Here is a 14,549-nt window from a genome sequence, read left to right as displayed (position 1 = left end):
CAAATATTAAAAAAATAGATTCACTGAGAAATAAAAACTGAGGCCACATAAATTCTAGCTGGACAAAGTTAAGGTGTGAATTAGTAAATTAGAAAATGATACTGAGGAACTGCCTAGAACATAATACAGAGACTAAGAAGGAATATTGGAAAAGGAATATTCAAAGATATGAAGGCTAAGGAATTTTCTAGAACCAAAGAAAGGTATGTCTTCCCATCAACAACATATTTCAAAGAGTAGCTATGGATAAAAGAACATACTTACTTAAGCATATCATAGAAATGTGTTTAGAATATCGAGTACAGCAAAATAAAACAAGTATTAATATGCCACACTTAAAATCTGCAAGGCTCTGTTCTAAGTGCTTTATATATTAAATTAATCATCATTACAACCCTATGAAACAGATACAATTTTATCTCCATTTTGAACTTGCCCAAGGTCACAAAGTAAGTAGTGGTGACAGAAGAAGAGCAATATTTTTAAAAACTATCAGAAAAAAAAAATTACATACAGAAGCATAACAATTAGGCAGAGACTAGACTTCTCAGAAATCCAGGTTTCAAGTTTCACAAGACAATGAAATAATATACTGATGGTGCTGATAGGAAGAAACCTATCAACTACGAATTCTCTATCTAGCTGAAAAACTAAGTAAAAACTAAGGACATTTACAAGCCAGCCTCTTACTAAAAGGATTGCTAAAGGATGTACTTCAGCAAGAAGAAGCGTGAACTCAGAGAAGATGCATGGAACAGTAAGTACAGAAACTGGTAAAAAAAAGAAAAAAATACTGGCTAATTAAAGAAGTTATTGAGTATAAAAAGGAAAATGAAACTGTTTTATGCTTAAAAAAAGTGGAAATTAAATTGTACGTAATTATACAGATGATAGAGAAATATTCAGTGTTTAATCAAATATTAGCTCATTAAAAAAAATCAAATACAGAACAAAACAAACTACTGTAAATACAACTTCCTAAGGACTTCCAATATTGGAAGATATTATAACTATGGACAAAATGTCTGACAAGGTATTTTTTGAAAAATAAGAAATTATAAAAAAATTACCATGCAGATTGAAAAAGAAATATTACTTTCAGAAATAAAAATAACTGGGTGGGGGTGGGCAAAGGTTGAAAAACTACCTACTGGGTACAACCTTCAGTATTTGGGTGACGCGTACACTAAAAGCCCAACCTCCACCATTATACATGTAATATCGATGTAACAAGCACATGCACACCTCTGAGTCTAAAAAAAAAAAAGTTTAAAAATGTTTACATTAAAAACTCAAAGGATGAGTTAAATAGATTAGACACAAATGAAGTAAACTAGACAACTGAGCTGAAGAAATAAATAATAAAGCTGCCATTTGGGAAGCACTCAATGAATAAGTCAATACATAAAAGTATGTTCACTTCAAAAAAACCTATAACGAAAGGTCAAAGGAAAGGGGAAGATAAGAATGAAAATTAGATTTTCCAACAACAGTTAACATAAATGGTCCATAGAAGAAGGCTCTAAGAATTTAAGACCTGGACATTATAGTGCCCTTGAAGCCCAGAACTTTTTTTTTTTTTTTTTTTTTTTTTTTTTCTGGAGACAGAGTCTCCCCCTCTCACCAGGCTGGAGTGCAGTGGTGCCCCACCTTGGGTTACTGCAACCTCCATCTCCCAGGCTCAAGCAATCCTCCTGCCTCAGCCTCCCAAGTAGCTGGGATTACAGGCGTGCACTACCATGTTCAGCTAATTTTTAAATTTTTTATTAGAGATGGTGTTTTGCCATGTTGGCCAGGCTGGTCTCGCGTGATCTTCAGACTTGAGGTCAACTGAGTCTCAGACTCCCAAAGTGCTGGGATTACAGGTGTGAGCCACTGCACCCGGCCGAAACTCAGGAACATTAATTTACATCTCTGTTAATGTCATTTCCCTGCACCATGGCTAAGGTAGTAGTCAAGTTCAACATGCATTGCAAAAGAGAATCAGAAACACCAGCAAAATGACAGCACCTTAACTTTACGTAGCAGAGCTTAGTCTTAACAAATACTCTTCTGTTATCTCATATTTTATATATTTATGATTTATATTTAAATCGTAGCAATCTTTAAATCCCCACATCTTTAGAGGTAGAGGGTTTTTTTGGTTTTTTTTTTTTGTGTCTTGCTGTGTCACTCAGGCTACAATGCAGCAGGACGATCACAATTTAAACTGCAGCCTGGAGCTCCTGGGCTCAAGCGATGCTCACGCCTGTCTCCCAAGTAGCTATGACTATAAGCGTGCCACCATGTCCAGCTAATTTTGAAATATTTTTTGTAGAGATGAGGTCTCACTATGCTACCCTAGCTGGTCTCCAACTCCTGGGCTCAAGCAATCCTCCTGCCTTGGCTTCCCAAAGTGCTGGGATTGCAGGCTTGAGCCACCAAGCCTGGCCAAAAGTTTTCTATTAGTTTGCAGTTCTAGGAAGTCCCTTCAATTTCTCTCAGCATTAAACATATTTTCACAGACTTCTATGTTTAAATACTCCTCTAATAAAACTCAGTCCTATAGATGAGCCAGTTAAATCAACAAATACTCTTAAGTTCCCCTTCTATAATACAGTTCTATAATACAGTTCCCCATCTATAAAACAATTATGAAGATTTACATAAAGGAAATCTTTTGTAAAGAAAGCAATGCTTGGTTATTAAAAACAAATCATATATACACATTTTGTAAACTTGGTTTCTATTACTACAAACATTCAGATAACACATTTTATCTATTAATCTCAATTACTCTGAAAAAAATATAACCTATCTTTATCACCTGCTCCTTAAAAAATTAAGTACAAGATATTATAGTCAGTATTTCTGATAAGAAACTGAATATAGAATTTAAAACATATCATCCCCAGTAGTCAAATATAGGTACCAACAGTCCCAACACTTTGCATTCCCCACCCCACCTCAAATTTCCAGTCTGCATACTACAGGACTTTATTGACTTTATACCTCTGTGTGATTTATCACACTTGTTGGGGTACTTTAACTGAATGCCCCTAAAATCTCAGTAACAATTCTGACGTAACCAGAAAGCTTTGATCTATAAAATCAAGTACGATTTTCTCTGGAAGCTGAAATTTCTCATTTAGCTCCATTATCTGGCTAAAAAGTGAACTAAAGCAGCCCACTGAGTAGGACAGCACCCGAAATAGGATTCTTCCCTTCCTACTTGGACCCAAGGGGGACAGTGCCATTTAATCCTCTGGAAGATTTCTCCGAAAAATAATCCCAAGATGATATGGGTTTCCTACTCTGTACTGGTTCCAATCTGAAGATGACAGAACAGAACAAAGAGAACACATGATTATGGTTCAGCTTCAAAATTCCTACACAAAGTTCTAGAAAGAAAATATCTTATAGGTACTAAAACTCATGAGAAAAGGGAGCTATCCTTTGCATTTCACTTACATATCCCTAAAATTCAAAATTCAGTACTAAAAGTTTTAAATATTCTAGCTATGTTCTATAACGGCTTTGTCTATTGTTCCTTCCCTCTAGGTTTTATCCTCTCTTAAAACAGCCTTCACATTTTTCTGATGCCCACAAACTCAGTATCCTTGAATTTTTAATGTCCCTTTCTAATCCTGCTCTTACCACTTTGCCCCTCCTCAGCCTCAGCAATCTCTTCTTCTATATCTCCTTTCTTGCTTTTAATTCTTTCTCATTCAGACAAGAATTTTCTTCAAAGATCAATGGTTGCATAAGTCTGAATATATTAAAGACTACCGAACCGTAAACTTTAAATGCATGAATGTTATGCTTTGTAAGTTATAAGGCAATTTTAAAAGATTACTATGATGGTATATGGCTTTCTACATTGATATTTTACTTTACATAAGAAGGTTAAAAAATATGACTATGGATTATACCTATAGTAGTAGAAAAATACTCGTGCTATATTAATTTTTTTCAAATGTTAAAAAAGTTACCTGAAAATTTCTCAGCTGACAAATATTTCATCTTACAGCCTTGACTAAATATTTACTTCATTTTTCAGTTAAATATTTACTTACCCGCCTCCAACAATAAACTTCATCCAAATGAATTCTAATGCATATGAACTGTTATTTTCATTTTGCCCCAAATCAAGACAATACAAAATTTCAAAAAGCAAACCAAAATCAACCAATTGAACCAGCTAAAATGTCAGATAAAGCTCCTCTATGCTAAAGACCATTTTTTCTACCCCCAAATTACTTAAAAAATAGTCTTTGCTAAATTAGTTAAAATTTAAAAGTACTCAAACCATAGTTTGTACAGATACTGGCAGCAGTTTCAATCTCACAAAGTGCAAGTGAACACAACTTGCCACTTTTGATGTTCTTCATAGGTTTCATGATTTTTTACTTAATGTATCAACATCTAGTTGTGCCATGATCTGAAGTACATAATCTGTAAGGAGTCTTCTTAAATTTCTATAAAGGCATGTATTGCACAATTTTGAAAAGTAAACTTTGTTAAGTATATAATTGCTAGGAAAACATCTACGCTAAATTTAGTTGGAGGGCTCTAGTGACGATAAAAATTAGATATCGACCTATTTTCACTACCAATTATAGTACAAGCAAAAGAAAAATACTAAAAAGACTTAGATGGCATAGAACTACTTAGTTTTTAAAGTTTTCTAAGAATTTATTTACAATCTCAATTTGGCTCATCTGGTATCCAATTCAAATTTATCAGTTTTGGATAACTTGTCTACAGATACAGAGGTGAATTCAATTCCTAGTTTGCTACTTTTAAATCTCTGCATATTTGAGGATTCAGACTCATAACCCAGAAAACAATAACTGACTTCCTGATCCAATCTATCCTTTTTTCTCTTGCTAAAACTAATAAACAAAACCCCTCACATTGAGCATTTACATGTGTTTGCTGATAACCTTGTACACTTTAAGTTGAAAGAAGGGAAAAACATAACATAAACATTTAATAAGTTGGTAAAAGTTTCATTCATATACAAATATGTGGGGATTCTAAATATTTTACACATATGAAACGTCCCTGCTGAAAAAAATGACCAAAAGCATTTGCCTCCAACAGGCTTCTGTGGATATAATCTAACATTTTTCAAAATACAATCATTCACTTAGTTCATGAATTATGGTATGAGATGCTTTGTGTGTAGGGAGATAGATGCTGAGGAAAGAAAGAGGGAAAAAAACCTTTTCAGGTGAAAGTTCTATTTAATAGCTTAAAAAATGTGTAACCACCTACCTCCTATACTTGAATAGCCACACCTCAAATCACATGGCCCAAAATGAAATTCTCAACTCCTATCACTTCTTAGTTCTACGTCTTAGGAAATAGATCTATCCTTAGTCATAAGCTCATAGAATCCTGTTTCTCTTATCGCAGCACTCACCTGGTGAATTATTTCTCACTTTAGATTTTAAGATCCAGGAGGAAAGAAATCGTGCCTTTTTTTTCCATATTTAGCATGATACTTGATGAATACACGAGACAAATGAATAATAGCCATTATACCTTGACTTCTCCCTTGTCAACAGTGATTACCTTCTATACAGGAAAAGGTATTTCCAGGGAAGTAGGCCTGCCAACAAACTGTATCTCATCATTTTCCATCTATAGAATACATGATATTCTATGTATTTTATGGTTGTCTTTCATCCCTACAAAAATATCATAATGTATGTCTAAAAAGAAAATATTGGACCCTAAATGAAATCTGCAGCATAACAATCAAAACTTGATTTTCAGATTACTGTTCATCAATGACTTTAACAAGTTTATCATTAGATACACACTCCCATTATTGAAAAGTGCTACATAAGGAAGGGAACAAAAGAGAAAAATAAGTAGTTATGACTAAGAACCCACACATTTTCTTTCCCTGAGCTATTTATTTATTTACCTGCTCATTTATTCGACATTCATGGATGGATTATTTCTTTTCTAAAGTTTTCTCTACACAAGAAGCCAAGCAAGTATAAAGTAATTCAGACACAAACAGGAATTTCTGGGAGCTGGGAAATCCATTTTCAATGTACTTTAGCCAAAATATCTCTAACTTAATCTTGGGGTTTTACTATATAAAACAAATAATACTATTTACATTAACCGAGTTACTTATTTTATTGACTGTAGCAAACCAGAAAATATCACACTAGATGGCTTACTAATTGAAACACCTGCTTACTGATCAAGAAGCATTTATGCAGAAAGAGAAAATGAAGATGACAGATATGGAATAACAAAGGGTAAGCTGTGGGTTGGTCACAGAACAAAAGCTGCCACTTCTAAGATTAGCCCCTTGGCATCCAAAACAGCCTTACAGGCTCTCAGAAAGGATAATACCCCACTGCTTTACAAAAGGTGAAAATTTTATTTACTATCTACTTAACATTCTGAGGCATGGTGGCATAAAGCAAAGATGTTTTTCTAATGGTTGGTAAATTCTGAGATTCTGTTTGGAAAACAAAAACAAAACAAAATATATATATAGCCATACTTTATCTTTTATCATTCACATTTTCATTTCTGAATTTTGGTAGTAAAGGCAGGCACACTTCATCTTTATACACACAATATCAAATTCGATGTGATTCTACCAGTCATGCTAAAGATAAAGGTAGTACAAAGAATCCAAGACATTCAAAGTTGGTAATGAATTATATTCTTATTCTTTAAAACAGTATAATAGACAATTCTTGAATAACATATTCTTTAAAATAATTAGGCTACATAAAGTACGACTAAAAAAATAATGTTTAGTTATATCCCTGCCTGTGGCAGCCATATCATAGATGAATACAAAACACCAGCCTAAGTTTAAAGTGAATGTTTTCTCATAGTCTGCTATGTTTCCAGCTCACATTGTTTCCTGTCACATGTTCATCAGAAAATGAACAGGGAGCCTACAAAAATTTAACAGTCATATATTGATAATCTATTTAAAATGAATGAATAAAGACCTGGTTTTAAGAAATTTATTTTCAATAAACTTAACATTGGAGTTTCCACTTAGAGTATAATCTCTATTGTAAACTCAGGTAGTTTATGTTTAAGACTATCTTTCTTAGACTCACTGAGAATTTCATTTGAATAAAGTACCAATGAAATAATTTATGTCAGTGGGTTGTAAAGTAGTGAACATGAAGAAAATTTTAAGCCATAAGAAAAAGTATGTGTGGCTTATGGAACGAACTAGTTGTATCATGGCCATATCCTATGCTTTTTTAATATTAAAAAATGTAATAGCTCTTCTTGGGGAATATTTCTGAAGAGAGCTAACATATGATAATATACCTTTTAAACTTAGTGTACATTGCCACCTCAGATCCCAACTCAATCATAAGATTCGCTCTCTGGGTACAATGGAACTATGGTCATATCCTTCACATACAAAGATATTCTGACCCATCACAATGGCCAAGAGACTTTCTTTCGGCAGTAAAAATGAAACTGCACTGATACACAAAGTATTTTTGAAAAGTCCAAGGACATGTACTAGGCTTCTGTTACTAGCTCTGAAACTCCTGGCAAATAACTGCTCTGTTTCCATTTCCTCATCTGTTAAGATATAGGTAGTAACAGTAACTAGCTTATAGGGCTGCTGTAAAGACTTAATGAGATAATAATTAAAAATTTATTATAATAGTCCTTAACACATAAGTGCTCAATAATGTCAGTTATCATTGGACTTGCTAATGTCAAAGATGGGAAAACACAATATGCACAAAAAGAATCAAGAGGTCTCATTAGCATCGTACTCCAATAAACAGATCTAAGCAGCCACTGATGATATGGAATTACCCATTTAAAAATCCAATAGAGGAAATTTTACTATGTATTTTCTAAATAGTGACAATAGTCTAGCATTTTGATAAGCTTTAAAGTCTAGCTTAGACGTTTATTGGAACACAGAGTATGCATATATTAGATACTTGTTGGTTCAAATTAAATCAGTTGATAATTATCTCCCTTCTTTAACACATCATCTAATTCCTATGATTCCACAATCCCTCTCTGGTTAAAATGACACAAAGTTCATGATAATATTTGCAAATACAAAATACTCTGAAAAGAGATATGTGGTTTTAAATGTCCTGTTAACCCTTAAAGCCAAAATTAAGTAGGAAGTTAAAATGAAACCCATAGGCCCCAAATTAGTTAACCTAGTCTTCTACATCAATATGAGAACACTGCCACACTTCAGATTTGTATAATATTCATACTTAAATATCCAGGCTCAGACAAAATACCATACAGGAAGAGAGTCAGAAACGTCTGCTACAGTAAAGCTTGTAACTACTTCAACTATCTTCCCCTACAGCAATCACTTCCACTCTAGGTAGATTTTGCTTAATACTAAACATCTGAATGTCTACTATCCATAAAGCACTGTATTAGCCTTTGGGTAAAGTAAAAATTTATTTTTCCCTTTAGAATTAACTGAACACAATTATAATTTAGACAGAAATACCTAGAGGTAAAACATATGATAGAAATAATACACAGACATTCCTTTAAGTACAGAGAAAGAAGAGATTAAACACTCTGGGGTGTCAGAGAAGACTTTGTAGAAGAAGAAACATTAAAAATGAGCTTTACTAAAAGAGAAAATAAAAGATGGAGAAGGAAGGAAAAGAATTCCTGACTGCATATTAGCATGAGCAAAGATCCATGGAGAGAAAAGAGTGTGTTCCAGAGATAGCAAGTGTACCAGTTTGGGTAAAATAAATCAGTCTTGATGTCCAATCAAGGAAAGTCTCAAAAGCCAAACCAAGAATTCTGAACTTTATTCCAGAGGTTAGTAAAAGGGAGTCACTGAAGTATACTGGGAGAAACGATATAATGAAAAACTGTATTTTTAGAAAGAATTTTGATGGTTTATAGAATTGGGGAGGAGATGCAGTACAAAATGCTAACAGGAAAGAGACCAGTTGGAATGCTAATATCATGGTTTGGGTCTGAAGTAGTAAGACCTGCACCTTCCAAGACAATTTTTCAAACTTAACCTAGGACTCACATATAAAGCCTTTTACAAAGACTCCATTTTTTAAAAAATGGTAATAACTGAGTTAATCAGAATGATTATTACTCCTTTGCATCCTTTCCTGTAGCAAAGACACCTTCCTGCTCATTTCTAGCCATAAACTGTAACTCCCCTTTCAAAATACCAACCCTTGTCCTTCCTTACTGACTGATCATTCTAGCCTGAACATTCACCTTTGCTTTATTACTGTTACTCTTTATCCACAATTTAACCATCTTCTCCCTCCTAATCATTAACTCCAAATCCTTGACTACTTGCCAGCTTTGCACAGCCAAATAAAGCTACTTAAACTCAACTTTCTCTTTCTTCTATTACCTCTTAACTTTTAGTCTATTCAAATACAAGCTCTCTAAACTTGCAGTTTACAATGTCTTCTAAATTCTCTACTCAATCTCTTCTAGTTTGGCTTCCAGGTTCATTCCAAGAGCCATACTCAAAAGACAACCCTCTCATACTAAGAAAGTCTCTGTACCCCTAAGTATCTCAAGATTTCATATACTCAATAATAGCAGCTACCATTTATTTGGCACTTTATGGTAGAAAACATCTCAAGTGTTTCATATAATTATTTCATTAAATCTTCAAGATAACCTCATGATAAAAGTATTTTCCTTTGACATAAAGAAAACAGGTTTAAAGAAATCAAGTAGCTTACCCAGGAACACCTGGCTAGGAAGTAAGAGAGCAGGGACTCAAACTGTCCTATCTGACTTTCAAAGGTTAGTTTTATCACCATGTTCACCATGGGGCCCGGCCCTTCAATGTGGCTCTACTGATTATATTTGTTCAGAAACATTTCCCTAGATCCTTCATAAGGATATCAACCACTTGAGAATTAACATGGATTCCATTACTTAATCTAAACAATAATAGTTGAAGACATAAAATGTTTAGCTTTGTTAACTTCTGAAATTTTAGGAATGAGAAAATCAACTTAATTTCTAATATCTTCTCTGAATATTTTAGAAGAAAACATTACAGTCTTGCATTGGAAGACTTTACATAAACTTACATGGACTTGCTTAACTCTAGGAAACTATGAATCATAAGTGTTAGTGTTCAGCTTTTAAAATTTGGGTTCTTGGTAATAAGGAGGTTCATCTAATTGGAAAAAATCCACTCAGTAATATCTTGAAAAATACTTTTATATCTACCCAAATCTGATCCTGGCATGTTACTTAGGTTCTCTGACCCTATATTTTCCTATTTATAAAATGAAGATAACATCATATATTTTAGAGGGCTGTGGCAAAAAATTAAAAGCCTAACACAGATAAATGGCCAAGAAAGTATGGCTTTCATTACTTTCTTCTGTATCTAGAAGTAGTTTAGTCTTACAAGATTTTAATTCTAAATCTTATCAGCCATAAAAACTAATAGCTTTTAATTCAGATCTTATATACGTATACTACATAAACATATTAAGAATTATAAAAACTCAAGATCCCTCCTTTATCACACATTTACTCAAGAAATATTTAAAACATCTCCAATATTATAAACGCAGTATCAGAGTTTAATTTATTGATACACATTAAGATCCTATACCTTTCTCTTAGTTCCTTACAATATTTGCAAAGTCTACTACATTTTAGATAAAGGGATACAGAAACTTGCCTCTCTGAACTGTTTACCTTCTCTAGCTCTTACATGCCTCAGCAAAAGAAAAGCCAGGTAACGAGATTATCTAAGTAGTACATGGATAGCTAGGACATTCAAAGGTCAAAATTATCAAAAAATATATTCTGGAGACTCATAATGAAGTATAAAACTGTTATGTAATATGGAGCACATAAGACATTAGAAAGAGTTAAGGAAAAGAGTATCATCAATGTTTTGATTTTGATATAGGTTATCCCAGATTTCTTTTATATAGGAATGGCTAATAATCCCAGGTCAGTTAATTTACATATCCTGTCTAACAGCAAAATAATAAACACAGCAACCGAATTTTAAAATTTGTTATTCGAGATGGAAGACAGGACATATTGTGACATAAAATTACTACCCAACACAGAAGACGACACAACTTTTACCCAGTTGCCTCACCATACCTTCTCCCTTTCTCCAAGGTTTATATATTTCACAGGGCCATGCCTTGTTTTTTCTTGCTTAACTCTTACAAAACCCAGCAGGGGCCAATTTTCTTACATGGCTGTCTCTTTCTCCTGATTTAAGAATGGAAAGTATTCAAGAGTATACTGACTCAGAGTCAGGTGCCCAGGAAAGAGTCAGATAATCATTTGAGGGGATCATCAAAATATCACCTTGTTATTATTTCTACATGAGCACAGATTTACATCTTAAAAAATTAATCCAGCTCTCCTGGGTGAGCATTTCAGAGATAACAAGTTCTTTGTGGATAGATGCCACTCTTTGGTTTAAAATTATAAATAAGCACACACAGTTAAACCAAAATCAGCTGTACATTCTATTAGCTATTAGAGTAAACAAATGGCCTTGGTATAATCTGAACAAATTCAAAGACTATAGGTATTTGGTAATTGCTCAGAAATATTTACCACATGACAAAATGATGTTGCTATAGATTTCTTTCAAAAACAAATGAGATATTACAGAATCTTCAAAGGTTTAACAAGATAAGACCCAGCTTGAAGTGAAGAAAAAACCTTCATAATGTGTTTTTATAATCTCCCTCACATCAGACTACCAAGGGTCCCGTGCTTGTTCAAACCTATAGTCTCAACCACCCGTTGTCACTCATGAAATCTTCATCCTCCTTCCTCCCAAGTTTCTCTACACATCCCAACCCTAAAAGAAAAATCAATAAAACCTACCTACGAGTATAGCTTTCCTAAAGAACAATCACCAACTTAGAATTTGTTAAATAAAATAGAACCGAGAAAGAAATCCAGCCTTAGAACACTGAAACATCTACGTGCTTGACACATAACAGGCATTTATTTGGCAAAGGTATGTTGACTACACACACAATATTGGTAAGGAAATTTTAAAAAGTAGTAACTGGATAGTACATGTGATAATCTAATCTGCCCACCTGGCTTTACTGATTTGGAAGCTGAGACTCAAAAGGTTAAAGGACTTGTCCATGGACACAGATATTTTGGAGCACAGCCATATTAAACAACCCTTGTCTTCTACTGCACTGTTCTCTTCAACAGGTTATGTACCTCAGCCCTTCATGTAAAAAGAAAATCTGTACACAAAATATATAAAAAGATACAAGCCAAGTAAAAAGCATTTTGATGACTCTTATTTCTCAAATATAATTAAGGTAGTTAACTTCAAACATTATCGGTCATAATATACCTTTTCCCATAATGTAATGTACTTCACTGATCTAAAAATGTTTTATATCATCAAATTAAAATGTCTTAAGCAACTTCCATGTGCAGGAGGTTCATTATAGTTTCAATAATGTGGTACTGCTGTGAACTTCCAGGTTAAAAATAATCAACCTTACATGACTGTTTAATCAGATATATGTAAGTTACACATAAGAAGAAAACTGTAACACTGGGAAATGTTACTTTGTGCTTCAAATTATTTATTGATAACGAAAGCATTAAGTCAATAAAGGTAACATTTAAGAATAGAAAATCGTAGTTTCAATTTTTCTCATTTGAAAAACGAGTTACAGAAATACAAACTTTGGAAAAGGCCCAATATGTGGCAAGATAAAAGTATAAAAGTAAAGTGTTTCAAACAGAGTTGGGGGCCAAGCTCTGCTAAATTTCTGAGCGCTCTGGAACCCTAAGTCTCAGCAGAGTACTGTTTCAAATCCCTCCACTCTTCGGAGCGTAGCACATGTAAAAAGTGGTTGTGTTTAAAATCCCAACGTGCAAGTTTAAAAAGACTGTCTTACATAACCATTTTTAAATTTTCTAATTTCTCTCAATAATGTCAAAATCATTTCATCTGAGAAAACGATACCTATCTCTCACACACTTCACTTTTTAAAACACATTGAGCTCACTATTCCAATTACCAGGAAACCTGGGTGAGGTGGGGGTGGCACAAATCCCATGGCTTGGACAACTGATGACCTTTGTGGACTTGTAACTACCATGTGGTGTTTGAGGAGAGACAAGAAAAATACCTCAGGTGATGAAATTTTCAAAACGTATCTAAAGCTGCAGTTGGTAGAAGGCTCTCCACAGCCAGCTGTCTTTCAAGAAAAGGCTCCAAGTTTATTTAAAATCTACAAGCAGAACATAACCATACCTCAACCAAGATCTAACATCAATTAGTTTTACCCAATTTACGTAGTTAAAAGGATGAGAAATCGGAATTTACTTCAATGGATTTGCTTGTTGCCTTAATAATGAATGAGCTGGAAGCATCACTCACTGACTTGAGTTCTGAAGGAGCCTCTCAGCCCTGCCGCCTGTAAAACCTTAAGCAATTCCTCCAGAATTAGGTTTTTCGAGGCTAAGTCCGGTTCAAAGGAAGTCTCCCCGCCTCCCTCCCAGGGGCTGCAGTCCAGGACAGCCGGGGTGGCGCGCCAGGGCGAGTGGGGGCGCGGGGACGCCCCCTCCCCGCTCAGGAAAAGTTCCGCAGGCCGCTCTCTGGCCAGGCCGGCCCGCGGCCCTCTCCCGCGTCGCTGCCACAAACACCCCTCCCGGCCGCCGACGGCCTGAGGGTCGCGCCCCCGCCACAAACACCCCGCCCCCGCCTCCCCGCCACCGCCCTCGCCGAGCGTTAACCCCTCGCCGCCCGCCGCCCGGCTCGGGGGAGGAGGCCGGCCAGGGGGTGGAGTTGTCGCGTCTCCTCCCGGGAGCGCCCGGGCAGACGCCCGGCTTGTTTACAGGCCCCAGGCCTGCCCGCCGCCGCCGCCGCGCAGGCCCGCCCGCCCGCCGTCGGCCCGAGCGCCGCACTTACCCGGAGCAGCCGCAAGCGGGCAGTTCCCTGGTCGGCCGAGGCGGCAGCGGCGGCGGCAGCCTGGGAGGGGGCGGGGAGGGGGTCACCGCGGCAGCGGCGGGCCAGGTCAGGCCGGGGAGGGGGCGGAGGAGGGGAGGAGCCGGGCTGCGTCCGGGCCCCCGGCTCTCGGCGCCCTCGCGGCTCAGATCATCCGGGCGTTAGAGAGGGAGGCAGAGAGCGGGTCCCCGAGGAGGAGGAGGAAGAGCCGAGGACTCATCGCTTTCCCGCCTCACCTGCCTGGCGTCCCCCCACCCCCCCTCCCCAACCACCCGTTCCGGAGCAGCAGCCGCCTAAGGACCCGAAGCTGCGGGCCGGACCGGCGCCGAGACCACGGCTCTCTAGCTCTCGTGCGCGCCCCCGTCCCTAGCGCCGCCGCCGCCGCCTCTAGCGCGGCCCCGCGCAGGCGCGCTCACGACCACGCCGCCCCTCCCCCACCTCTCCGCTCGCCCCGCCCTGCTCCTCCGGCTCCGCCGCCGCTACAGCTGCGGCGCGGCGAGCAGCTGGAGAGACCCGGATGTCGTTGGGCAGGAACTGCGGCGAGGGCCGGCGGGCGGGGGTGGGGCTGCCACAGATGACGTCACTGCCC

At 37.0% G+C, this 14,549-nt stretch overlaps 1 protein-coding gene across 3 annotated transcripts in view; it reads right to left on the bottom strand.

The window, feature by feature from the left end:
• Positions 1-14,341, bottom strand: part of PPM1A (protein phosphatase, Mg2+/Mn2+ dependent 1A) — a 47,765-nt gene extending 33,424 nt beyond the window's left edge. Inside the window, exon 1 of one of the 3 annotated variants that reach the window (XM_017533928.1) lies at positions 13,925-14,341. The gene's annotated coding sequence lies outside the window, so the exon portion shown is untranslated. Of the gene's footprint in view, positions 1-12,080; positions 12,240-13,924 lie in introns of those variants that run through there. The other 2 variants (XM_037740427.1, XM_017533929.1) reach the window with 2 other exon arrangements.
• Positions 14,342-14,549: the final 208 nt, after the last annotated feature.

Source organism: Cebus imitator, unplaced genomic scaffold (genome assembly GCF_001604975.1).
Source record: "Cebus imitator isolate Cc_AM_T3 unplaced genomic scaffold, Cebus_imitator-1.0 Scaffold83, whole genome shotgun sequence".
Lineage (NCBI taxonomy): Eukaryota > Metazoa > Chordata > Mammalia > Primates > Cebidae > Cebus > Cebus imitator.
This window is presented reverse-complemented; position numbering and strand designations above follow the sequence as displayed.